The sequence below is a fragment of the Bombyx mori genome, chromosome 19 (assembly GCF_030269925.1).
Source record: "Bombyx mori chromosome 19, ASM3026992v2".
In the NCBI taxonomy this organism is placed as follows: domain Eukaryota; kingdom Metazoa; phylum Arthropoda; class Insecta; order Lepidoptera; family Bombycidae; genus Bombyx; species Bombyx mori.
Window position 1 is genome coordinate 4,318,751 of NC_085125.1, and position 26,397 is coordinate 4,345,147.

Below are 26,397 nucleotides of genomic sequence, written 5' to 3' on the forward strand. Positions count from 1 at the left end.
ATGGGCATTTAAATAGGAATATAATAGGAAAACCATTTCGAGTAATATGAGATTTTTAACGAAATATAATTTTGATTTACCAATTTATTATGGTATTTGTTTTTAAATTAATAAATTAGATATTTATTAAGTGAACTGGTGATATTGACAGTTGTATGAATAGCATTCTATCAGCTTTACATTATTTGTGCCACTGATTACATTATAATTATTATATTAATTACGCAAATATTGTAACGGTGTTCGAATCCCGCAGGCAAGTACCAATTTTTTCTAATTAAATACGTACTTAAGAAATGTTCAAGATTGACTTACACGGTGAAGGAATAACGTCGTGTAATAAAAATCAAACTCGTAAAATTATAATTTACGCTACCACCCATCTAAGTAATAAAAATAAATGTCCACAATATATAGGTACAGTGACCTCGCAAATGAGTCGCAATTTTAGGAAGACTACCGTAAAACGGGGTGAATAGAATCGCAGGGGTCAATAGATACAAAACTAAAAATGTTTTTCTACATACTATAGACTATATCATCTCAAAGATGATGAAGATATTGAACGAGAGCGGAGAGCGTTGTCGCTTAGAGCAAACATGATAGCTCGCAGGTTTGCACGGTGTTCACTTAAAGTCAAGGTCACCCTCTTTAGGGTCTACTGTACTAACTTTTACACGTGCAGCTTGTGGGCTGGATATACTCAAAGATCGTACAACGCTCTCCGTGTTCAATACAATAACGCGTTTAGGGTGCTGGTGGTGCTGCCCCGCTTTTGTAGCGCATCAGGGATGTTTGCAGACGCGCACATAGATTATTTTTACGCTACCATGCGTAAGAGGTGTGCATCTCTGGTAAACAGAGTGAGGGGCAGCTCCAACAGTATCCTGAGCATGATCGCAAGCAGGCTGGACTGTGTATACATGGGTCGCTGTGGTGCCATCTCCCATGGGATGTTACCACAGTAATTCATTGTGATGTAAATATAACTACTAACATAGGTCTAAGTCTTATTAACAATTTATATGAGTCATGGTTACTTGCAATAAAAACATTATCATTATCATTATCATTATAGCCAACTATTTTGAAAGAAAAATGTTCCGAAATTTGTGTTTTTTTAAAACTACAGCGTTATAACTATGCGATATAAACTAAGGGAGCTTGTTATTTTTATATCCTTACAAAACAATACAATGGAAAGTAACAGTAAAAGTAAATTAAAAATAAATGTTTCGTTATTAGTTTTTCGAATTAAAAAGTACTACTATATAATATAATAGCAGCCCGCTCCGGCTCCGCTCGGGTATTTAACAAAAATTTCAACGATATTTGACGTTATTTTATTTTTTTCAATAATAGAACACTTATTGCGGCATAACTATATTAGTTAGACATATGCTGTCGCGACACTTTTTATTAATAATAATGTGCTCTACAAAGTCGTAGTACATTATTTTATTCTATCATCAATAGTTTTTGCAGGGCACACGATGTACTTAAAGAATATTTTAGGGAAGTTTTTTACACCTTCGGTTACATTATTGTAGTTTTAGTAGGGATCCCTAATTTTTTTCAAAAAGATTATAGCCTATGTCACTCGGGAATAGTGTAGCTTCCAAACAGTGAAATAATTTTTCAAATCGGTTTAGTAAATCTTTCCTCTTTATTATATTAGTATAGAAAACGACTTCAATTTTCTTTTTCGAACACCGACTGCAGTTTCTTCGAGCGTATTAATTTGGCTTTCCAGTGAATCAAGCTTAAATCGCCTCATTGCACATCTCAACAGTAAATTACAGTGAATGTGCTGTTGGAAAAAAATATTTAAGATCAATAGAAGAAACTTATGGACTCACCAAGACATACATGTGTGGGTTCTCCCATATGCAAAGTGTCTGAGCATTGAATTTACTATGAACATTAAAGGTATTGCTCATAACTTTTTTTTAAAAATTGATTTATCTCTCATCTCTTTCTTTCTCTCTCTCTCTCTCTCTCTCTCTCTCTCTCTCTCTCTCTCTCTCTCTCTCTCTCTCTCTCCGTTTCTCCCCCTCTCTCTCAATTGACAAAAATTACAATACGCAATAAGCGTATTACCATAAAACTAATTCTGGAATTTTAACTTTTGAAAACAAACGAACACAGTCTAGATATTCTTAATAAAGTGTTGGCCGGACGGTGTTACGAGGTGATTACCCGGGCTTCAGTGATCCCTGAAGCAATAACGGGTTTATTGAGGCTGGCAACACTAAGATACCGCTTTCTTTTAGTGTTTCATGATCCGGAACTAACAGCGTTTCCCATTTATGTGAAAAATAAACAAAAAAGCCATTCGAAATGGTTGTTAGTTCTGTCGCATCTATTATTTAGATGTCTTTAGTTAAAAAGTGGATAAAACGCCCGTGGAACTGCGTCTCATAAATATGAAAGTGGAAAGTGGATGAGCTGACAGCCCACCTGGTGCTAAGTGGTTGCTGGAGCCCATAGACATCCACAACGTAAATGCGCCAACCACCTTGAGATATAAGTTCTAAGGTCTCAGTATATTTACAACGGCTGTCCCACCCTTCAAACCGAAACGTATTACTGCTTCACGGCAGAAATAGGCGGGGTGGTGGTGCCTACCCGTGTGGACTCACAAGAGGTCCTTTCACGAGACTAGCGCAAGTCAACCATCTCGCAGAATGAGTTCTGGGGTATGTCTTTCTGAGAATTCATCGGGTTTCGACCCACTGCTGTCCCTATGGGTGCACTGGGGCACGCCAATTCCGGTTTGAAGAATGACGGCAGGACATAACATACTAGAAGAGTACGTTCTTGCTCTGCGCGTAATCATAATGATGAAGAGCAACATGGATTGGAAGTTTGAAAGGTGGAAACACAAATAAGACAGAATACTATATATAATACGATTAATAGCACTTCTAATTAGAATTTTTATAAGTGCTTTGCGTAATATTGGTAGAAGCAAAAGTCATTTTTTCAAATTGAGCTTTTAAACTTGTATTTTGTATTGTATTCTTGTGTCATAATATATCTAAGTGAACAATTTTTAGGACAAGATTTAAAAAAAAAATGCTAATCATATTTTCCAAAGATCAAGAAATAAGCATACATGTTATGGTACACACTATTATCACAAAAGCGAATTCTGGAATTTTTTCACAGACTCAGTATCGAGTTAGATTCTTAATTAATCTATCACTAGCTGACCCGGCAGACTTCGTAGTGCCTCAATCGATAAACAAAAGACCTAAACTTTTGTATAAAATAAAGTTAAAACAAACAAAAGGAATCCGTCCAACGGGGGATATATCAAAGGAAAAACAAATTTGTCATTTTTACTTATTTCCGAGCATTTTCATACTTACCTTTTAAACGAATTTATTACCTACCTTTTAAACCTTCTCTGGACTTCCACAAATAATTCAAGACCAAAATTAGCCAATCGGTCCAGCCGTTCTCGAGTTTTAGCGAGACTAACGAACTGCAATTCATTTTTATATATAAAGATTATATAGATAAGATTAGATGAGACGTAGGAGTAAATTTTATCGAAGCTCATTCCACAAATACTTTGGCTAAAAATATTCATCTCACTGAATCACAACTGAGCTTCGAAGTACGAAAGTTTCAACCGAGTTCGGCCTAAGAGAAATTCAATTTAAAACTGTGAGCCGAGCATAAATTATGCCTTTATAAGGGATACGTAATTTAATATTCGTCTGTGGCTTTTAAGGCTAATCATAATCTTCGTTGATCTGGACTTTAGGGTTTGGTGGTGCGAGCAAGCACTACACGTGATATACAGATTCGTACGTGATCTTCTTATTTATCTCGCCCTCATCCCACATTATCTGGAGTCGGCGCAGCGTGTTTTCATGTTATCACTAGTTAATAACCAAGTAGTTCCTCGGTATCTTTTTTTATTGCGGTTTCTTTTTTTTTCATATTTCATTTGTTTTTATTTTTATTTTTTATTAATGATTCCGAGGTGTGGTAAGTATCACTAATTCGGAATAAAAGTATTTTGTTACCTAATGTGATATTTGTTCACAAGAGTTCATTCTTTTGAAATTATTAATGTATTACATAGTTAACGTACAATTTTCTACACGAAGAATGTGCATGTGTTATTTGTATGTAAATATTATACATTGATGATGTTTTACTTGCAAACCTTCATACATTTCGGTGCTACTTTAATAAAAGACTTTTATTGCATGGCATATGTATACATTGTTAATATCTTTGTTAACGGTTGTGTTCAGTATTCTTACTCATCTGTCGGTTATAAAAACGAAATGAACTGTAGCTGTATCTATCAGTTTACTGTAATTTATATTTGCAATTTTTTTCTTTACCTGTTCGCTGATAGTATAAGGGGCTATTCCAGCTTCTCGCGGATGGGTAGGTGAACTCACGGGCTCAGCTTGAGATAATTTGATAACTCTGGCCCCAGCAAGAGCAATGCTTTGTAGAATTTACCACCGTATCGGAATATTTTTTTTTAACAATCACGCCACGTTAACTGGTTCCGTGCTAAGTTCGTAAAGAACTTGTGTTACAAGTACCAGATAACGGAAATAAATATAATATTTTTATTATACACATACATATATTTAATATACACCCATAACCCTGGAAATACATTTATATTTATCATACAAATATCTTCCCTTGACGGGATTCGAACCCGCGACCCCCTTGTGTAGTGACCATGTCACTTACCACTACACCAGACGGTCGTTTATTAATTTAGTATTAAGTAATTGTAATGTAAAATTTAGTATTAAGTAATTGCGATCCACTGAGAAGTTCTGGCGAGAAACTCGGTAGACTGTGCTACGGGTTAGTTCGCTGGTCTGACTATTGGTTGTAATCTAAAGGTACGACGAGGACGGTCACTGCTACTTGAAGAGCCTCTTTCCCTACGACATTAGGTGAACGAATGTGCGAAAGAATAGCGAAAGTCCCTTTTTCACGCCGTAGGGACGGTAAGACGAGTCTTGTGTCTCAAGTTTGGCAGCTATTTCAGTGCCTATGGGTTTCAGCGGCCACTTCGGTTCGGAGAATGCTCATTTCCCGATCTCAGTTATAAAGTTCTAAATATGCGTATATCAATGTGTCTTAAAGTGAAGTTTTGACGAAGCTGACTCTAAAAATAACAATGTGGCTAAATAAGAGTATGAGAAATATAGTAATGTGGCTAAGTCACGGGCTGATCGCTGTTTGCGCAATAAGATGACATAGATTTACGAGTGAAGTTACGACGGTTCTTTTGGATTATGGCCTTTTCTGATTTATCGGAGCAACTTTAGAAGTTAGCGCACTAAGATTTGTTGTCTAAGATTTGAGTTATCTGTTGTGCGGTTTTAAGTCACAAGAAAAGTGTATCTATGAGCTGTATGTCCGTACTTGACTTTTTAACCACCGCCTTACTTATTTTTGCGACAAAACATTTATTTGTTTCAATGCGTTTGAAACTTTAACAGATATATGTACGAAGGTGGGGTGCCGCTCATATTTGTGTCAAGTGGTTGCCGGTAACAATGAAGTGTTCAATTTAGAATTGGGGATCTCTATATGTGAAAACGGGACTTTTAAGAGCTAATGGCAACGACATTTTGTATACTCAAAGAAGTTGTTCGTCGATTACTGCCAAATATATTAGGAGAATGGTGTCTGCGGTAGTTACCTATTAATATTTTTTTTTTCCTACCCATTCGCTGCTTGTCTAAGGGGCTATTCCATTATTTTTTTTTCCTACCTATGTTGATAGCCTTAAGAGACTATGTCAACGTAACCGTGCGAGTAGGTGAGCTCACGGGGCTCAAACTGGGAGTGTTGCTAACACTGGCCCTAGCAAGAGCAGTGCTTCATAGAATTTACTACCGGATCGGAAACGCGGCCATTGGGAAGATCCGGCGAAAAACTAAGTGGACTGTGTCTATGGGTTGGCTCTTCAAACTCTTCATAGTAATCGACGCGTTCGACGAGGACGATGACCGGTGATTAAAGAATTAATGTCAGTATAGGTACCAAGCCTGTTATCACCGATAAAATTCAAAATAATTTTTCATAGTAACAAGTTTTGCCGTTGTAATAATTACGCAAAATCAAAGCTTCAAGGTAGGCGTATTTTTAAACGACAAATTACTTTCAAACATGAACTCAACATCACAAGAAATGTACAGAGCTACGAAACGCAGAAACTTGCGGGGAAAAGTTTTAAATTCATCTAATTTGTCGAGTCCGATGCCTCAAAGCCTGTAAAGTGCAAAAAGAAATCAACGGATACTAGTTGTTGAAAAGAAGAACGATTCATGAACGAATTTGTAATGGAAGGTATTTTACTTCCATTATCGAAGACGGATGTCGGAATGAAGACTTTGTAACGTCTGCAACAGAGACGAAGCTAGAATAAAATGTGGAAACTCTATCGATTGCAAAACATAGCTTTTCGCGATACACTAAAAAGTAAATGTTTAGGTTGTTTTGTATATTATTATTTATGGCTGAACTCTTCTTATAAATGTGAAAGACATTAATGCGAGCTTTGTATTAGGAAGATGCAAACAGAGCTAAATATGTATTATCCTTCTAATAATATCGAAAAGTAGGGTCAGAATTATTGGTAGAACAAAAAAAGTAAATTTCGACCCTGTAACATAAAAGATAAAGTACCGTAGATAATTGAAGCAATTTATATGAAAGCCAAATGGCAAGACGAGAACAGACCGAAATCGCTTTTTCGTCATTGGCTAAGTTCAGTGGCCTCGTCATAGATCGTCTGAAACATTACAAGACAACAATGAAGTATTCAGTTTAGAATTAGGGATTACTATACTTAAAAGCAAGAGCGTTGAGTGCTTATTGCAATGGCTTGTTGAGCAAAATACATTAAAATTTGACTTGTCTACGGTTTTTATTTCATGGAGACTGGTATTTTAGATATTGTGATCGAAGTTTCCGAAAGCTTAGGAGAAAAATTGTTGTCTTTACGGTGTGAATAATTTTTTTAAAGACCTACACTAATTTAGTGTACACTTTTCACCCGTAAAATTAATAAGTGCCATTACTATTATTTCTGTCGCGTAGCAATTACTGTTTGAAGAGCCGTTACAAAATACAATTGTGAGTTCTCCTCAGATATTAAGATGACATAATAAAAACAGCACAATATTTTAGCATTTATTTAAAATGAAATAATAAATATATTATATATTTTTTATTGTTTAGATGGGTGGACGAGCTCACAGCCCACCTGATGTTAAGTGGTTACTGGAGCCCATATACCTACATCCACAACGTAAATGCGCCAACCACCTTGAGATATAAGTTCTAAGGTCTCAAGTATGGTTACAACGGCTGCCCCACCCTTGAAACCGAAACGCATTACTGCTTCACGGCAGAAATAGGCGGGGTGGTGGTACCTACCCGTGCTGACTCACAAGAGGTCCTACCACCGGTAAATATTGAGTTCTTACTAAAACGATTTTGTTTCTTTGAATTCCGATTCTATTCAGGGCGTTCGTGATTCGAGCAATATCATCCGTGCTTTTCATTCGTGAAATAGAAAACTACGGCTTATCGCCATTTGTTTCTCACCGATTGGATCATAGCATTTAAAGTTAACACGTTTTCTTACTGAGTTTATGACAAAGAATATACTTCCTGGGCGCTATTAGTATTAAAGAAGGGCTCCTCAAACGAGGTTTGCGAAGAGTATTCAGTGGTAGGCAGCGACTTGGTTGTCCCCGTGGCATTGTTGATGTTCATGGGCGACAGCAACCACTCAATGCCCGTTGAACCGTTCGCTCTCTTCTCTATACAGACATTATAAATTAGCACAAGGATACCGCCTTATGTGATTTGACCAGTAGACATCTTGTGATACACATGCATATGAAAATCGAAGATAATGATTAATTTGTGGCAGGAATAGACAACGCATTTGTATCGACTCGAATGTAATTGCAATATAGCTAATCACATAGATAGAGAAGAAATATGTAATCACTAATCGTTAGCAGATTTAATTTTTTTTTTTGTTTTCTTTCGTGAACGATCGCACAGCTCGCCAAGTGAATAGTAGTTATCCGAGCCCATAGACATTAACAACGTAAATACCGCCATCAACTTTTTTACTGGTGGTAGGACCTCTTGTGAGTCCGCACGGGTAGGTACCACCACCCCGCTTATTTCTGCCGTGAAGCAGTAATGCGTTTCGGTTTGAAGGGTGGGGCAGCCGTTATGACTATACAGAGACCTTAGAACTTATATCTCAAGGTCTGTGGCGCATTTACGTTGTAGATGTCTATGGGCTTCAGTAACCACTTAACACCAGGTGGGCTGTGAGCTCGTCCACACGTCTAAACAATTTAAAACCTTTGACTTGGTCTGAGTTTTACAATACAACAGCTGCCCCAACATTGAAATCACTTCGATAAGGCTATACGTCATGATAATCGCCTTATAGTTACCGCCGCTGAAAAGTCCCCGGATCCTGATCACGCAGGAGCTAGTCACCGTCGACGCCCTAGACACTTCCTTACGAATCCATCAGATCCAATAACTCTTGCATTAAACGCCTTCAGCTCTAACGCTAGGAGCAGGATTAGGGACCCCGGCAACCGTACTCGTCAAACTCGGCATCGAGCAAAGAGTTCGACATGCAACCAAACCCATGCACCAGCCCGCTGAGTTTCTTGCCGGATATTCTCAGCGGGTCGCGAATCCAATCCGGTAGCAGTTTCATTCGCGAAGCAACTGCTCTTGAGTTGTTAGGTCTCCTTTGGAGACGCTCGTGTAGCTTTTAATAAATCCCACCTCTCCTGACTGAGCCTTTGCTCGCCCACCTGTCCTGATGAAACTGGAAAGGCCTCCAGGCCACTAGTACTTCTTCAATCATATAATAAAAACATTTAAACCGAAAGCTATTACTGATTTACAGGAGAAATAGGTAGGGTAGTGGTTCTTATTTACGGTAAATTATACAGTCTCTCTAGCCACCGCAGAGCACGCATGAGGATCTAATCAAATAGGTACACAGGTATAGTCTAAAGAGTTTTGTTCGCTACTTAATATAATGCTATAGGTGTCTATCCATACGGTCAGGCGCCCTACCATTAGTACGAGTATTATATCAAACAATGTACCTGAATTTCTGCGTTCACTCGAAAAGTCAATTTAGTCCAAACATTTACCGGCATAAAACCCGAGCTGTGTATAGTGATTTAGGCTTGTTAACTCCACGCATAAATAAAACAAAGGCTTACTTTATGCTCCTTCGTAATTTCGAACATTAGCTAAAAGGTATGGAGCGTCGACCCTAATCTAAATGAAATTATATGTAAAATAGAACATGAGGCCCTGTACTTAGTCTGGCCATAAATATTGTTACAATTAAAAATAAACAAAATATTACATTTGAATTTGGAATCTGTCATTTTTATATGATTGCTCATTGAGTTTTCTCATTTTGGCGCCAATACATTGTACAATATTTTGCGATATTAAAATGGAGTGGGGTGATATAGAGAACCGAATCGCTGTGATTGCATTACACAAAGTAGGTATGGAGCCAAATGCAATTTTTAAAACTCTCCATACGCTTGGTATTAGTAAAATGTTTGTGTATCGGGCTATTAATAGGTGCAATGAGACCTCCTCTGTTTGTGACAGAAAAAGATCTGGCCTTCCACGTAGTGTTCGTACGAAAAAGGTGGTCAAAGCAGTAAGGGAAAGAATTCGAAGAAATCCTGGCCGAAAGCAAAAGATTTTACCTCGGGAGTTGAAGATAGCACCTAGAACCATGTCGCGTATTTTAAAAGATGACTTAGGACTTGCAGCCTATAAGAGGCGTACTGATCATTTCTAAAAAAAAAAACAGCGTAGCACTGCTCTTGCGTAAACCTCCCACTGTGATATAATATTGGCTACCTTTCATTATGTTACTGAACACGGGTCTCTGCCTTCGCGACATAGAGTATGGGCACGAGATCGACATATACGGAAGTCATATACAAACATAACAAGATAATAAAAGCATGCTCAAATATAATATACTAGCGGACCGCTCCGGCTCCACTCGGGCCTTTAACAAAATTTCAACGATATTTGACGTTGTTTTATTTTTTTAAATAAAAGAACACTTATTGCGGCATAACTATAATAGTTAGACATATGCTGTCGCGACACTTTCTGTAAATAATGTGTTCTACAAAGTCGTAGCACATTATTTTATTCTATCGTTAATACTTTTCGCCGCGCACGCGATTTAAAGAATATTTTAGGTATTTTTTTTACACCTTGGGTTACATTATTGAAGTTTAAGGTAGGATCCCTAATTTTTTCAAAAAAGATTATAGCCTATGTCACTTGGGAATAGTGTAGCTTCGAAACAGTGAAAGAATTTTCCAAATCGGTTCAGTAGTTTTAGAGCCTTTTTAATACAAACAAACAATCAAATCTTTCTTCTTGATAATATTATAATATAGACTAAAAATATGGTTTTGAATATTGTATTAGACTTCAAATTGTGCAACGTTGTGTTCTGTGATACGAATGAGCAAACATGGCTCTGCGATGCCCGTCTAGTTTACGTTGATCTCTCTCCCTGTTTCTCTATCGGAAATTTGCGACGAAGTTCATTGTTGGTGAAGACATGCACAGGTCTTGTATATTAGCCAGGCTATCTTGTTACGGCTCGCACGACGCGACATGGATTTCGTCTTGACGTTGCAATTCTGAAGTTTGTGTATGTAATGCAAACAAAAAATTCATAGTCATCATTTTGTTATTATTGTTTAGGAAGAACGATTTTATCTGATTATTTATTATTATTATTATTTATTATTTATTTATTAAGTTGCACCAACAAAGTGATCATCAATACAAAACATTGACAAATTGACAAAAGTTCATGGCAGATGTCACCTCAATTATAGGTGCAATCGACAGTGCATTAACATCAAAAATAAAAAAAATATACAGCTAAGATTTGAATACATTTCATTCATTGCTTATGATTAATTTAATTGGGAGATGATCCGCGACAGATTTTATTTTAATTTAATTACTTTTATTTTATATTTTATTTTATTTTATTTTATCTGATGTTAAGTGGTTGATGTAGCTCATATGTATGACTACAATACTTGCATTCATATTGAGAAAGAATATGAAGTATCCCAATATAACAATTATCCCGCCTTTAAATTAAACTAGAGGTCCCGCAGTAGTCGAAATTCGACTATAATTAATTAGAATTGTAAGTTTGTACACTATTATGATTGTATTTTATACTTCTATAATCACAAATTTCGCCAAGGCTACACTATAAAAAATATTAATAAAGACAAACAATATTTAATTTATTCTCAATTAGACCACAGACGTCAAGAACAAAAGTTTGACAATAAATAGTATGCATTCGTGTGTGCGTCAAATACATGGTATGTAGTGTGTGTAATGTTTTCTTTATTGATTTAATGTATATTTCATGCATTATTTAAAAAAAAAAAATAGCATTGTGCACTTTTTCTCTATATTCTCTATAAGTGTGAAAAATTTCATACTCCTCCGTCCGCGCAATTTTCGTAAAAAGGGATACAAAGTTTTTGCTTCACGTATTAATATATAGATACAACAAATGTATCCTCAGCTCAGCTTTATTTTCATCTGCTCGGAAAATGTTAAATGAATTTAGCCCCCGAAATGAAAATACCCCTGAAACCTTCCATTTAAAGGCAATATTTTCCTATTACGTTAATTTCCTTCGACGTTATTAAATCTGGATCCGGTATCCTCTTACTAATTTGTTGTTTTCAATATAGCCTTGACATAATTGAATTGTAATGAAAATTCCATGCTTCGGTGTTCGAATATAATGACCATGAAAACTTTCCAACGATTCTCATAATTGAGAACACAATATAATAGAATGGAACAACACTATTCATTAATGGTTTTTGATTAATTATCTTTTTAACGGAAGCAAGCGCGTGTTTCGATAAAATAGAACACACCGAGTTTCTCGCCGGATCGTCTCAGCGGGTCGCGATTCCGATCCGGTATTAGATTCTGCGAAGCACTGTTCTTGTTAAGACTTCTTTTTCTTTCTTTCCTATTACCCTCAGCTAGGGTTTAAGGCTAGAATCGAATTCTTTCATTTGCATCGGTTGTTAAGGCTACCGAGGAATAGGTAAGGAAAAAAAGTATGCATTTCATTAGAAACATTAGTACCTGCCTATCTGAACAGCAGCACAGTAGCTAGTGAGCATCTTATCCTTTAGCCATGAGCTTTTCGACTGTTTTATTGCCATTATAAGTAAACGAGCATATATCTCACCTGTGTGAGTGGCTACCGATGCTCATGGACATCAAACAACAATGCCAGGGGTGCCCCTGTTTATTTTAGTAATACATAATATATTGAAATTATTGAAATTAATGAAATTATTTCATGCAACGAATAAACGAATCAAGATCAAATCGTGAGCTCGTGTTTTCATTTGTAATGTTTTTTTTATTTTATTTTTTTATTGCTTATATGGATGAACGAGCTCACAGCCCACCTGGTGTTAAGTGGTTACTGAAGCCCATAGACATCTACAACGTAAATGCGCCATCCACCTCGAGATATAAGTTCTAAGGTCTCAGTATAGTTACAACGGCTACCCCACCCTTCGAACCGAAACGCATTACTGCTTCACGGCGGAAATAGGCTGGGTGGTACTCCCAACCTACCCCAAGTGGTACTCCCAAAAGGTCCTACCACCAGTGATTATGCAAATTATATTTTTTTGTGACAATGGGTTTTCTGACGGGCTAACGGCAGATGTTCAGGACGAAGACAACTGATTTGGTTGTGCAGTAGTTAGCGCTTGTAGCTTATTATGACGACGATTGTAGCTGAAAGTAAGTTTTGTACTATTTGACGAAGCATGTTGGCTGATAACTCTGTTTCTATAATCTGACGAAGCGTGTTGCGGATAATAACATGTATAACGGAACGAAATTTCCGAACGTGCGATACCGCCCCCGCCGCCGCCTTACCGCCCGCTGAGACAGAGCTCTCTGAGCGCGAAAACACACGCCCTCAGCGCGCGCGACGACGACCAGTAAAATATTGCGAGTCTTCGTTTAACTGTACGATTCTCAACTCATTTTGTATTTTATTTTAGTTATTGTGTCGCTTTTTATATTAAAACCTCATACCAAATCAGTGTAAACATTATTTCTATTATATCATCTTCGCCAACAGCCCGGAACAACGAACTCACAAAAACTCACAAAAGCCCCGCCAGTCGGACTTGTAGTCTTAAACATGTACTTTTAAGTTAGCGCTCATGACTACTGGGTCGGGAGTCGTGTGTTCGACTCACACATCGGGTAAGCACTCCTCTGATGATCAGGTGAATTACACCGGTCGACAAATGAAATTTTTTTGAAAGTTGTTTGTATTTGAGCCACAAATATTACCAATTTATACTATTTTAAACACAAAACACCTACATATTTGCCCTATCACATCAGAATTTTTTAAAAGAAGGAAAAAGCATTTTTTTTCAAAATTTAACCAAAAAATCAATAATCATACTACAAAAACATATATTTGAACATTTACAAAGAAAACATTGAGTCTAAACAATGCTGCAGGACTATTTAGAGTGACATATTTTATGTTTCGCGACAAAATTACGTCTGGGTGTAGTTTTTTTGTGAGTATCTTCAGTAATATCACGTGTCAGTGACCAGTAGTAATCAGCCATGATATTCACATTCCATCGACCTTGGTACCTTGTCTCCATAGTTTTTATGTCCTGATGAAACCTTTCTCCCTGCTCATCACTGTAATCACCAAGATTATCAGGAAAAAAGTCCACATGTGAATCTAGAAAGTGGAGTTTTATGCTCATATTACACCCCAATTTTTGATACTTATCCAATAAGTTTGCAACCTTATTTTTATAGTCGGGATGTTTATTATTTCCTAGAAAATTGTTGACAACATCTTTGAACGCCAGCCAAGCATCTGATTCAGTGTTATTCATTGTGGCATCAAATTTTTCATCAGCCATCAAAGATCTGATTTGTGGTCCATCGAACACTCCTTCTTTAATTTTTGCATCAGATAATCTTGGAATTTTTTTACACAGGTATTCAAAACTAGCATTGTTTTTATCCAATGCTTTAACGAACTCTTTCATCATACCGAGTTTGATATGAAGCGGGGGTAGTAAAATTTTTCAGGACTAATTAAATTTTTTCGTATTACGTTTTTTGTTCCTACTTTGAGATTTTTACGAAGATTCCATTATTTTTGAACGTAGTGCTTGTCTCGTGTTCTACTGTCCCACTCGCACAAGAAGCATGGAAATTTTGTATATAAGTAAAAAAATATATATATGTAAGTAAAACGTAAGATTTTTTTTTAAATAAACACACTAACTTCAGTAAAAAGGTTATAAACAAAGTAACTGTAGAGGTTTATTTGCATGTAACCTGTTTCGAATGGGTGTGTCATTGTTGCAACTAATATATTTCCTCACGAGAGGTCGCACGATTCGAGAAAAGAGCGCCAAAATCTAAAATTTAATTTATTTTAATCAAAAAATTTAAATTAGCCATGTCTTAATTTTTTTTAAAACCTGATGTGATACGATAAAATGAGGTATAATTTCGTGATCAGCGCTACCAAATTAGTGGAAAAAAATAATCAGAACTTGAACAAGGAAAATGATGTCGGCCAGTGTTATGGATCCCGGCATCAAATAAATCCACCGAATATCCACGTCTGGTCAGAAAAAAGGAATAAAACAAATTCATTTATACAACAAATAAATATATTTTCCATTAAGTTCCATGTATAAATTTTTAAAATTACATTTTTATTATATAACATCCATGACAACAATATCTCAATAGGTTTTTTTTATTTTATTTCTATTTAAATATATTACAATATTTTTTTGGAAGTCGGAAACCGGAAATCACATTATCCTATTAATAATATTTAGACATAAATAATGTTTTTATTGGTTTCCGTTTTATTTTATCAAATTCAATTAATATGTATACGGTATACAATACTTTAAGAAATTGGCAATTAATAAATCGTATCGCACTGTACGATACGATTTATCGTGTATACATATCGACGCTTGAAAGGCAAACGTGACTAAGCGACAATGCGTGAACTTTACAGTAGACTAACTTAAAATTGAAATACCTGAAAACAAAATATATTTTAACAAATCTAGCTGTAGGATTGAAATGATTTTAATAGACCTAGAAATATATATTTTTTGGGCATCGAATATGGTTATTGCCTATCATTTATGTATAAAGCAGTTATTGTCGCTTAGTCACGTTTGCCTTTCAAACGTCGATGTATATAAGAGTATATATACGATACTATGTATTTCAAATCGTGAGGTGTTAAACGACTAGTACTTTTAAAAAGAAAGTGATAAAGACAACATATTATATATAATGAAATTGAATTTTTTTTATAACCATAAAAGTGCGAAGCGTTCGATATTCAAATAAATAATTATATTTTTCATGTACATAACAATCAGCTTATTAAATTTGCTCAAAGAAATTTAATTAACATTAACTATATTATTACTTAAAACAAAACATTCAATAATGGTCCACATGAAATATTAACTAACAGTAAAGCATTGAAAAAAAAACTACAATATAACATAGACTTTAAACACTCAATTACAATGTTGTGAATTCAGTGAATTTGCGTATAAAAAAAGTCGGATGTTTGAATGACACCCGTGAGTTTAGCATAAAAAAAAGCAAAAGTTTAACTATTCAGGGTCTATTTTTTTTTTTTTTTAAATCCAGAGAAGAGCAAGCACTAGAATCACATACTATGCAGCCTAAGCAATGATACTTTTATTTTACTAAAATAATATAATATTAGCAACTATATGTACATTATAAGACTATATTTCAATAACGTGGACGTGATTATTAGTGACTAAACAAAAAATCTAGAATACCTTAATTCCCATCAACAATTATGCTAACGTTTTGATACGTTATGCATGTCCCGGCATAGTAGCTTTGTTAATGAATATACTATTAAAAAAGTGATAGCCATGACAAAATTCGTATCAAAAAGTAAATTAGAGTCACTCCGGGCTATGTAAAGTAACGACACTCCACACATCCGAATGTGCTCAGGCTTTTGAAGATTATGGTGCAATAAAGAAACTCACATATGTACATACACGAACCCTAAAATATTACACATATTTTTGGGCAGTCGTGTGAGAAGTGCCACGAACACGGCGTCGCTTCTAAACTCATACGTACCCTTGGTAGCTTTTGAAAAATGATTCTTATTACATACGCACGAAAGTACCTCTCTAACTAGCAAATGATTGTGCTTAAAGAATAGATTGCTCTGGCATATCGCTGTAGGTGCGACAAGGCTCTTCGCGAATGAAAACAACTTTACAAGTAATTTAATATAATACATAACCCAGGGAAGTGTTTTAAATAAATCATAGTACATAGCACATAGTTCATCGTCTTGTATGAGGCGGAAAGGCCCACTCACTAAGAAGTCAATTTAAGCTGACTTTTTTAGAAAAGTATGTTTATTTTTATGATTGAAGGATTACTGGTGGCACTTTCCAGTTTCACCAGGACAGGTGGGCGAGCAAAGGCTTAGTCAGGAGGGGTGGGATTAGCTAACAGCCGCCCGAGCGTCTCCGAAAGAGACCTAACAACTCAAGAGCAGCTGCTTCGCGGATGAATCTACTGCCGGATAGGAATCGCGACCCGCTGAGAAGATCCGGCGAGAAACTCAGCAGGCTGATGCAAGGGTAAGGCTGCACGACGAACCCCTTGCCGAGTTTAACGAGTATGGTTACCGGGGTCTCTAAGCCGGTTCCTAATGATAGAGCTGAAGAAAACTTGTCTTTGTTTTATATTAATGTTTAGATGGGTTAACGAGGTCACGGTCCAACTGATGTGAAGCGGTTATCCGAGCTTATGTCACAAAGTCAATGCCGTCCCCACTTTGAGACACGCTGTCCAAGTCTTAATTATATTCTAAAATGGCTATTTCAACCTTCAAACGAGAACGCAAGACTGATTCGCGGCAGAATTAGGAGGGACGATTTGAACTTACAACATGTTACACCACTTCACCGACATCAATAGAGACGGTCACAAATTTTAACGCAGACTGAATTGCCTCATAATTTTAGGTTTTGCCCACGTTCGTAATCTTTAGTATTCAAAGGTAGCTGTTCCTTTTTACTTTTTTTTCACCCCACGCTTTTTTTTACAATAAAATCATTTTTTCTTACACTATTTTAAATTCAAATTTACTAAAATTTATTTTCTATTTTTTAGTTGGATTGTCTATAAAAGCGTATTTTGTTAGTTTTTTTAAACTATTATTTTTCAATTTTTAGTTGAATTAAAATTTTTTCAATTTCAATTTTTTTAAATGTTGAATTTTCATCGGTTCTTAATAAGTATACCAAATTTCGAGTTAATCCGACGTTTTGAAGGGGGTCAAAATCATGTTCAAAAATTCCGTTACAAACATACATACATCTGAAGCTAATAAAAGCGTATTTAAAAAAAAAAAACAATAAAACTGCCTGGAGTTCTTTATCTTTCTAACTTTAAATTACCTCATGATTTTCTCGTAAGAAAATACTTTTTTCTATTATTACTTTTTGAAACTGAGATATAAGACTGTACTAATCTACTAATAATTATTATTAGACTAGATTTAAAAAAAAAAACTTTAAACAAGGATAAGGTTTTTATATGTTTGCATACGTTTGTTTAAATTTACAAAACAAAATAAGTAAATCAATCAATTTCATTTCTTTACCAATAATTAATGTATGCTGTTAATAAAGAGTTACCACGCAAAAGATAATGTCACCGTTAATACTCACTAAAAACGAAATTAAATAAGAATATGTCTTTTGTGAAATAATTACGGTGTTAAAATATAGCTATCGAATTTAAAATGTCAAATTGCCATTTTTTATTGGTCTTGGATATTTCAGGGTTAATTGTCGATGACTCATAGAAGGAAGGAACGCGGAAGGAACGTGACTGCATCAATGGGAGGTCTGCATACCACTGGCAATTGTGATTACAATTTTTTTTTATCGCTTTTTATCTTATTACTAGCGATCCGCCCTCGCTTAGCTTCGGAAACTGTAATTTATTATTGATTTCTCCACAATTTAATGGATGTTATTATACATATAAACTTCCCTCTTCAATCACTCTATCTGTTAAGAAAAACCGCATCAAAATCCGTTGCGTAGTTTTAAAGATTTAAGCATACATAGGGACAGACAGATATAGGGACAGAGAAAGCGACTTTGTTTTATACTATGTAGTGATGAACATTGAAAATTTTTGTGATGGTGTAAATCAACAGCTCAAAATAAATCTACATCTACACTATACACGAACATAATTTTTAAAAAGAGTTGTATTTTCCAATTTAGAGGCAACATGTCAGTGATCCGTGAATTCAGTTTCAAATTAAACAATAAAACTTGTCTATAGCTTCAAAACAAAAGAAAAATTAAGGACTCTTTGGCGGGAACGCGAAGTTGTGTGTACTGTTTTATTTTGTTAATTTAATGGTTCTTCAAATTAAAATGTGTGATAACGGTGTGTTATAAATTGTTTAGCATCTGTGAAAGTGCATAAATTTGGAAATATGAAACAAAGCCGCTGGACGTAGCTTCTCTTGTTTTCTCAAAAGTTAATTGAGAAAGTCTTACTTACTTACCACTGTTTTACTAAAACTTTATTTTATCCGATCCTTAAACTCATTTAATTTCCTCCCAATTGATTAAAGCCTTGAATTAATGAACTTAATTTTTTCATATTACAGAATATAAGAAGGAAATAGAAGGCTTTGCGTAAAGGTCTGGTCACCAGGTTTAAGATTTAAAAAGGAGGTTAATGATGATTTCTTTTTTTTGCCCTTATCCTTGTAGGCAGACGAGCACACGGCCCACCTGATGGTGAGTGGTTACCATGGCCCATGGACTTCAGCAATGCCAGGGGCTGAGCCAAGCCGCTGCCTACCGAAAATGATGATGATGATGATGATGATGAAATGATGATGATGCTACGAGGTACGGCCTTTCAAAAGCGCCCGACGCGCGTAATATCGTATTTCAAAATCGGTTTTGAGATACTGCACTACTAGTAATATTTCTGTCGAACGTTTAAGACGACGCAAGGGGACCTGTGTGCATAGTGCGAGTTTTTTAACGTTCTCGATAGCGTAAAAGTTAGCTCATATTTGTATGGAATAGGATCGTTTGCCTGCGTTTGCCACTAGGGGCGCTGTTCCAACTGCATACAAAATTGGGCTAACTTTTACGCTATCGAGAAAGTTAAAAAAACTCGCATTAAGCACACTGGTCGGTCATTGTACGGATGCAAGCATAGCGTTTTGATACAGTTTAACCAATTTAAAAAATTGTTTGTCTCGGTAATTCTCCGAAATCCGATTTTGCATTCGCCCGAAGTTAACAACATTTGTTGCCCATTAAACTCAAAGTTAGCTTACGATTACGATACGATTTGAATTGAACAAAATAATTTACAGTCCGGCCACAAAAAAACTGCTTACAGTAAAGGGACACTGCGGACATAAAATGCCTTAAATCTAGACACAGACGCACGTATATAATCTAGCAGCAATATATCGATCACCATTAAGCTTAAAATACAGTTGAATAACTTGAAAAGTATAAATGATTTTCAAGCCTAATAGGTTTTTTTAAAAATACAATTGCTAAATTTTCTTAACAATAAAATAGAAGTGGTTTGATTACATTAGTTGTTGTAATTCAGAGATGGCAAATAGAATAATATGCAATTGTGAATACATAAAGCAATACAAAAACTACAATACACAATCTTTCATTAGGGATCATGTGGTGAAATTTTAAATTTTATACATATAGAGGGCTGAAAGGCGTTTTGGTTTAAGTGACATTTATCTTTGTAATTAAAAGGTCCCTTTTATTTGGAATTAGTATCACTGATTCGACGTTTTTAATTGAACATCAATTAAGTTTACCATATTCAAGTTGCTGAAGAAGTTTTTTTTTTACGATATTTATTCCAAACTAGCTGACCCGTCAGACTTCGTAGTGCCTCAATCGATAAATAAAAGACCTAAACTTTTGTATAAAATAAACTTGTTTGTTTTAACAAACAAAAGGAATCCGTCTGACGGGGAACATATCAAAGGAAAAACAAAATTGTTATTTCTATTTAATTCCGAGCATTTTCATATTTTAAACATTTTCTGGATTTCCACAAATAATTCAAGACCAAAATTAGCTAAATCGGTCTAGCCGTTCTCGAGTTTTAGCGACATTAACGAACAGCAATTAATTTTTATATATATAGATAGATTTTAAACATTAAATAGCTCTCCTGTAAAATTGCAAAAATGTCACTTAAGCCAAATAACTTTTCACTCCTAGATATGTTGTAATTTTAAATTTAAAGGGATTCGTTAAAAAGTTTATGTATATATTATAACTTTTGTGCGTTTTATTTTTTTTATTTTATTCTACATATGAAATTATTACCATATTAATAAAGGATTTGAAAATTGTCTTCGAAAAGATTTAGTGATGTTTATTTAAAAAAATAATCTGCAATCAATTAATTGTACTTCCGATTTAAAGCAAGGTTTTTCTAATGATTTCGGTGAGTCGACAACTTAATAGATACATCATCGAAAATCTACCTACTATGAGAGACGAGATTGTGTAGTCTTGCAATTGCAATAATGGCTGGTGCGCTATTGAAACAAAAAAAACATGACTACGTCACGATATAATTAAAAAAGATTTCTTTTTCAGCTTTACCCTAACGTGTAGATGAGCTCACGGGGCTCAAATCGGAAGTGTTGCTAACACTGGCCCTAGCGAGAGCAGTGCTTTGCAGAATTTACCAACGGATCAAAATGGTGTAGTTCAGATATCTCGTAAAAATCATCTAGTGACGTCCGTCAAAGGTTTGTATAGTGAATTCACGTAATTTAATAGAAGAGCAATTCTCACTCTTAGTTTAGCAAATGAATATAGTTCTTTTTCATTTGTTTTAAGGTATTTTTTTGTCTGCATTTTAACTTAAGGGACTTGATGACAAGTTACTATTCACGTTGTTCATGCATTTGAGAGATTAAAAGTATTTTCATAGTTTTTTTGTTATTTACGCTCTCGTTTTCGTAGAAATATATATATATTTATGTATATATTTTACGTTAGAATTGTGTTGTTTTCGGGAAATATTTTCAGTGTTTTTTTGGCGAGAACAAAGACAAACAGGAATCCTATCATATTTTTTTATAACTTCATGAGTAATTCAATTCATATTTGGCATCACCTAACCATTTATATTGGAAAACATGATATTTCGGAGGAGAAAGGAAACAAAGAAGTGCTTGGCACTTTATTTGACAGAAGACTCAATTGATCTTCCGTGTTCCTTTATATATATATATATATATGTCGTGGATAACGACTTTTAGTTGTCGTGGATAACGACTTTTAGTAATATTAAGACGGTGGTTTTGATTATTATTTTAAATGATGAAATGTTGTTTTGATAAATATCACAAAATAAAGGGTAGACTCCGTAACGCCACAGTATAAAATGGCGGTACGTGGACAGAGTCGTGGAGCCCACTGAGTTTCTCGCCGGATCTTCTCAGTGGGTCGCGTTTCCGATCCGGTGGTAGATTCTGCGAAGCACGACTCTTGCTAGGGTTCGTGTTAGCAACGTCATCAGGTTTGAGCCCCGTGAGCTCACCTACAAAAGTTAGGGTTACGCTGACATAGCCTCTCAAGGCTCTCAGCTTAGGTAGAAAAAAAAAAAAAAAAAAAAAAAAAAGAGTCGTGGCATTCCGTGTCAGACAGTAATTCTGTCCGTCTCAGTCAGTGAGTCTCTGTCAGTCAGTCAGTCGGTCTGTCGGTATGTGCAACGGAACTGTCGGTTTACCCTGTCATTGTGAAAGTTGTGTGTGTTGAGTTTCAATAATTATTATTGAAAAATTTTATTGACTAAACTGAGTTCAATCGAATACGAGTGATGACGAAACTACCGCTCAGCCATCCCTGACGTCTGCCGACATCAGAAGTGGGATCAGGACTCTACTCTCACTGGCGTGACGTGTTTGAACATGTTCGAAGTACAGCAAAAAAACATGATGCAGATCAGAATACTGGTAGTGGTACGCCACAAGAGCGTGAATGCAGCATACGTAAGTCGTGTAATAACGTCTCTATTACCTCGATGGAAGATCTGAGCCACGAAGAAATCGTCACATCTTACGTTCTGGCTCATGTTGCCCAGTTTGACTGTCGACTTCATCACATGGCATTTACTAGCGGAAATACAACACGTAACAAGCTATTGCAAGAAATTAAGGCAAGTGCAAATCTCAAGTGAAACTTCGATCGCAATAATCGATCTGTCATGACGAGTGGGTAGTTCCGACAAGATTTATTTTAAGCGGCTGACTTCTGCTAGAGTTACATGGCACTAGTGCAGTAAACCAGGACATGAGACTGTGAATTGTCGCTGAAATTTTAGAATCTACTAGATTCAATACCAATAACACTACACGTTCGATGACTTCGGGCTCCAGCAAGCAAGCAAACAAGAAAGCAAGCAAGTTTCCGTGGGGAAGAAAAATTGACACATCTAAAGTCGTCGTGACCTGTAAGATAAGACGTCCGGTGCGTTCGTGTCTGGCGATGCGGCGGTGTTCGGGTTCCGCTGGCGGATGCAGGTTTTTCCGGTGAAGTGCGTGCTTGTGCGTGCTTGACAAGTGTTCGCGGTTGGCTTCCTCAGTGTGGGAGTAACATCGTGTAGGAGAGGTGGAACCCGTAAAATTGTAGTTTGCGTGGTGGCTGGTAAGATTTGTTGCGATAAGAAGTTTGCATGGTGGTAAAATGTCTTGTGAGTCTGCACAGGTAGCTGCAGGTGAGACTTCCGCGGTCGCGGCCCACCCAGTCCGCAAGAACCGGGCAGATCGCCTCGACGGTACGGAGGCCGGCCGACGGGTCCGCCAAACGACGGGACCACGCCTCCAGCACGGACTGCCGAGATTGGAGCCTCCGCGCTAAGGCTGCACTTGCGCTAGGGCGCGCCGCCTCGTAGGAGACTGTGAGGTATCCTTGAATAACTTTGACTGCGATCGCGCGCTGCCGGCGTCGCAGCACGGCGTCGTTCTCGTGGGTAAGGACGTGGCACCAGACGGGTGCTCCGTATAGTGCCATCGACCGCACGGGTACCATCACCCTGCCTATTTCTGCCGTGAAGCAGTGGTGTATTTCGGTTTGAAGGGTGGGACAGCGGTTATAACTATACTGAGACCTTAGAACTTCTATCTCAAGGTGTGTGGTGCGTTTACGCTGTGGATGTCTATGGGTTCCAGTAACCACTTAACACAAGGTGGGCTGTGAGCTCGTCCATTAAAACGAAGAGCGTAATCAAACGAAATTAGATACGAAGTTTAAAGGGCCGTTTAAAGTAGTTGAAGTATTGGATGGTGACCGTTACACATTGAAAGCTTTAAATTCAAAACGTACTTACAAATACCCACACGATAGGCTAAGAAAAATGCCAGCATGACACATACCAGTCGAGGTTGATGTAAATGATGATGATGAAGAGCAAGCTTAAATTGTGGTGAAAACTCGAGTAAGGATAGTCTATCGGCCGTATTGTGTTCGACCGTACCAGTAGCTATTACGTAGTCGTAGCCCGGTAGAAATCGGTGTCTCTTGAGGCAACTCAAGTAGTCCGTGGGTGCGCGGTGCGCGTTTGGCTCTGGCGGAGGTCGGGGTCTGTAAAGACCATCGTGTGTAGTCAGCGGGTGATGCACACGGGCGATCCACGCTGTGGATGCGCATCATGAGGGCAATTGCGATTGCTGGTCGGCTGGAGAGCCGTGGCGTTAGATATTTTTACTCGGAAGTTTTCTTTGATCTGAGTTCCTGTAAGCTATGCCTGATTTGTACAGAGTAAATTTGAAGTTTGATGAACGACTGTGGTACGTGCTCTGACTGCTGAATAGTGAACTTTGTATACCCTATTGTTTGATTTGGTTAAAATGGTATTAAAACAGTTTAAAGCTTTGATGACTTGAAATTTTCCGATAAGTCGTAAAGTGTAGTCAGGAGTGATCGAGCGGAACAAGTGTTCTCGTGGATGTTTTTGATTGTAGGTTAACCATCACACGAGGACGTGTACAGTCAGGAAGGCAGTGTCGCAATCAACACGTGATTGCTGCAGCCAATACGAGATATGGGACGCAAGCGCCGTCTGTCGGCGCTCGATGGGTCAACTATTCACCGGCCGAGCGGAGCGACGTGCCGGTAGCTGCGTAATATCGGGCAATTTTGGTAAATAAGAACAATCTGGTGAGTCGTATTATTTTTATTTGGATTCGGGTGCCGAATGCTCTCTTGTCAAGAAATCTATATCTATATCTATAGCTTCATAATTCAGCAATTTTATACGATGGTTCTCATAAAAGGTTTCTGTTGTTTTGACCCAAAACTATACGCAACAAATCCTATGCGATGGTTTATAGCTTACCTATTGCATGTAATGTACTACCTGATAGTTGTTTTAATCGGTTCAGTGAGATTGAGCATTCAGTGAAATAGAACACTTAAATCTAGTGTCATTATTCGAAGCCCAGACTTGCGTTATTGATGACCAAGCTCTCGATGAGCTCATGGAATTGTTCTTGACAAGAAGTGCTAGAAGCCGTACATCTTTTTTAAATTGTTCTACCCAAAGAATAACGAGCCCCTTCGAATTCTTAATAGTTCGCGTGCCTATCCCTAAAGGTTTTTACTTAAAATGATACTGAAAGTAAGAGATTAACTTTGACGAGACCAGAACATTGGAAAGTTAGTAAAATTTGATGTTGAATTTTGTTGAAATGAAGACAGATGGCTTTAACTGGTAATAGAACCTATGATTACATAAGGTTGCCTCTAAGTAGTGCTACTGACGAGACTGATCAGTGAGGTGAGAGTATCTCCATCGATTGGTACAGCGGAGACCTGGGTCTCAATGGAGACTATTGTTGTGTTGGTCTACTAATGACCTTGACTCTATATTGTGAAGTGATGTGTATTGGTTTTATCATTTGTTTTAATGATAATGTGGGTGGCAATGTCACTAGCTGCGCCGGCAGCCAGGCCAGGAGCGTTCTATACGATTTTGTTGACACTAGTGATGTAGAAGATGTAGGATCAGATGACCACGATACAACTGACTGATTAAAGTAAGGATTTTGTTGTCCTATTTTGTGTGATTAGTAAAGAACAGTATTCAGTGTTATTTATGACTGGTAATTGAACACCTCGCTCGATTTAGGTGATGTGTTCGTTTTATTGCCGGATGGAGGCATTGCGATGTGTTTTATTGTTGAAGTGGGTACTGGATGGAAGTTCCACTTGCGTGCCGGATGGAGGCATTAGTGTTTTGTGTTGAAGTTGTGTACCGGATGGAGGTCCCACTTATTTGCCGGATGGAGGCAATAAGTAGTCAAGAGCTACTCGATGGAGGTGGCACTTGAATTGGGTTATCGTCACTCGATATAGGTGGCATGAGTTACTCTCACTAGATGGAAGTAATTGTAACGATAGTTTGTTGTTGACACATAATACTGATGAAATACTGCTCAGATTGAGTTGTTTTGTAATAACTCGGGTTTCTAATGCTTATTGAGCATTAATGAAATTTTTCAATAATTGGATAATTAAGTTATCTACTCGCACAGGATGTTATCTTGTTGAGAGCTAACGTTATGGTTTGTAATGAAAGGAATCCCAATCCTCAATCGTGAATGAATCAGGAGTGGCCGAAACGAAACCTGTTAGATATTGCAGAAGGTTGTTTTCCTTGCAGGAGCGTCACACAGGGACGTGTGACGTGTCAGAATGGCCGTGTCGTGGATAACGACTTTTAGTTGTCGTGGATAACGACTTTTAGTAATATTAAGACGGTGGTTTTGATTATTATTTTAAATGATGAAATGTTGTTTTGATAAATATCACAAAATGAAGGGTAGACTCCGTAACGCCACAGTATAAAATGGCGGTACGTGGACAGAGTCGTGGAGCCCACTGAGTTTCTCGCCGGATCTTCTCAGTGGGTCGCGTTTCCGATCCGGTGGTAGATTCTGCGAAGCACGACTCTTGCTAGGGTTCGTGTTAGCAACGTCATCAGGTTTGAGCCCCGTGAGCTCACCTACAAAAGTTAGGGTTACGCTGACATAGCCTCTCAAGGCTCTCAGCTTAGGTAGAAAAAAAA

At 37.0% G+C, this 26,397-nt stretch overlaps 1 protein-coding gene across 2 annotated transcripts in view; it reads right to left on the reverse strand.

Moving 5' to 3' along the window:
- LOC692988 (aldehyde dehydrogenase) overlaps nt 1-26,397 on the reverse strand; it is a 423,296-nt gene that overhangs the window by 137,778 nt on the left and 259,121 nt on the right. The window lies entirely within an intron of this gene.